Source organism: Lacerta agilis, chromosome 11 (assembly GCF_009819535.1).
Source record: "Lacerta agilis isolate rLacAgi1 chromosome 11, rLacAgi1.pri, whole genome shotgun sequence".
NCBI lineage: Eukaryota > Metazoa > Chordata > Lepidosauria > Squamata > Lacertidae > Lacerta > Lacerta agilis.
In genome coordinates this window covers 53,499,825-53,502,614 of record NC_046322.1, presented here as the reverse complement: position 1 = coordinate 53,502,614, position 2,790 = coordinate 53,499,825, and positions in this window count along the sequence as shown.

The window sequence follows — 2,790 nt, the reverse complement described above, 5'->3', positions numbered from 1 at the left end:
CCCCTTTTTAGCTGAGTGAAACATCCTTTATACAGACCACATACTCTGCCACAAAGCTGCAGATCCCATTTTATGTATTGTAACATGTGTGAAATGTGGAATTGGTTACCTGAATGCTATATAATTGATACAGTAAATTGAATTTTAAAAATTTCTTCTTAGATTTTTCTGTTCATATTCATTCTCTCATATATATATATATATATATAATTCCATTATTATTATTATTATTATTATTATTATTATTATTATTATTATTATTATTATTACAGTATTTTTCGGCGTATAAGACGACTGGGCGTATAAGATGACCCCCAACTTTTCCAGTTAAAATATAGAGTTTGAGATATACTTGACCGCAGATTCTCCACCCGGCATATAAGACGATCCCCGACTTTTGAGAAGATTTTCCTGGATTAAAAAGTAGTCTTATACGCCAGAATATATTGAACAGCCATAGAGGGAATTGACAGTTTAATTACAGATATGAACAAGTTATAAACAGAACAGATACTATTTTCATGACTTACAAAAAGGTATCCTATTACAGAGATAGACAGTTGCGTGCTTTCATATTTAAGGATATTTCCATTTCAAGATTCATGTCTGGCTATCATCAATCACCACATGATTATCTCCTTTGGCAACCTGCTGACAAAAGACATTTAATCCGCCATGTTCCTCCCCCTGAATTTCTGGATATTTCCATTTCTCTAGAACAGGCATAGGCAAAGTCAGACCTCCAGATGTCTTGGGACTACAACTCCCATCATCCCTGACCACTGGTCCTGTTAGCTAGGGATGATGGGAGCTGTAGTCCCAAAACATCTGGAGGGCCGATTTTACCTAGGCCTGCTCTAGAACATATGTGCCACAATATTCATGTACTTGATCAGAAGTACTCGCAACATCTACTTTCAATGCATTTGCACTGTGCAGACTGGCTAGCAAAAGATACCCAAAACCTGATTGTCTGAGATATATTAATGAAAACCATTCTAGTACCTCTTGCTTCCTTAAACTGCAACCTATTCAAAGCTCCCAATTTAGGGCTTTTATGGGTGGCATAAAATGGAGGCAGTGAGAGATTTTACTTTCTTGGGCTCCAGGATCAATGCAGATGGTGACAGCAGTCACGAAATTAAAAGACGCCTGCTTCTTGGGAGGAAAGCGATGACAAACCTAGTCAGAATCTTAAAAAGCAGAGACATCACCTTGCCGACAAAGGTCCGTATAGTTAAAGCTATGGTTTTCCCAGTAGTGATGTATGGAAGTGAGAGCTGGACCATAAAGAAGGCTGATCGTCAAAGAATTGATGCTTTTGAATTACGGTGCTGGAGGAGACTCTTGAGAGTCCCATGGACTGCAAAAGATCAAACATATCCATCCTTAAAGAAATCAGCCCTGAGTGCTCACTGGAAGGGCAGATCCGGAAGTTGAGGCTCCAGTACTTTGGCCACCTCATGAGAACAGAAGACTCCCTGGAAAAGACCCTGATGTTGGGAAAGATGGAGGGCACAAGGAGAAGGGGATGACAGAGGATGAGATGGTTGGACAGTGTCCTCGAAGCTACGAACATGAGTTTGGCCAAACTGCGGGAGGCAGTGGAGGATAGGGGTGCCTGGCGTGCTCTGGTCCATGGGGTCACGAAGAGTCGGACACGACTGAATGACTGAACAACAACATGGGTGGGGAAAGGCATAGCTGTCAACTTTTTCCTTTTTTAAAAGGGAAATTCCCTTATTCCAAATAGGATTCCTCGCAAGAAAAGGGAAAAGTTGACAGCTACGGGGAAAGGTAGTTGAATGAAATAGTAAGAAAAATTCCCCAAAATTTCTCCAAATGGTAAAGGAATATTAGAATCTCCTCCCTACTTGTGTCATTTGCTGGTGGTGTTCTGGGCAGAATCCTGAGGGTCAGAGAGAGACCTGGAGGGGCCACATTTGACTCCACTTGGCCTGAGGATCCCAGCTCCTGCCAGGGAGATTAAGCAAAAGCCCAGTGACTTGAACTGAGGTATTAGCAGCCAATTCAGGCTCCGCAAACGCAAGCAGCCAACCTCTGTACCTGTGTTATTATTTTATGCCACGAGCTGCGAACGCTCTGTACCTCTGTCTCCCATCTAAAACACTGCTGTTCTAAAGGTAAAAAGTGTCTGACAAAGGAATTTTAAGGAACTTTGCCCTGTGCTGTAGCTTGCCTAATACTTCAACCTCTATTGGCTTTCTCCCAATTAACCCAATAGCAAAAGCCTGGAACAGCCCAACCATGGCAGCACAGCCAAAGATGGCGGAGGCAGGTTTTGATCCGGCTGAAGACAATTGTCCCACTGGGAGAATTAAGCAAACAGAACCAGCACAGTAAGAAGGAAAGCCCTTAATAAAAACACTCTGGGTTGGATCCAAAGATGGTGTTGTGCCATTCCAGAGGGTTCTTTGGCCTTCGTAGGCTGCCAGAGGCTCGGCTGGAGAGGGAAAACCCCAACTAATAATAATAATAATAGTTTTTATTTATACCCCGCCCTTCCCAGCCGAAAACCGGGCTCAGGGCGGCTAACACTAATTAAAATCACAGCAAAAACATAAAAACAATCAATTTAAAATACAGATTAAAATACAAATTTAAAAATTCAAAATTAAAACTGCAGTCTCATTTCCAAATAGCCCACCGATAAAAGAATGAAGCATAACTGTCAAACAGAAACCAACCCAAAGGCCAGGTGGAACAGCTCCGTCTTGCAGGCCCTGCGGAAAGATGCCAAGTCCCGCAGGGCCCTGGTCTCTTGTGGTA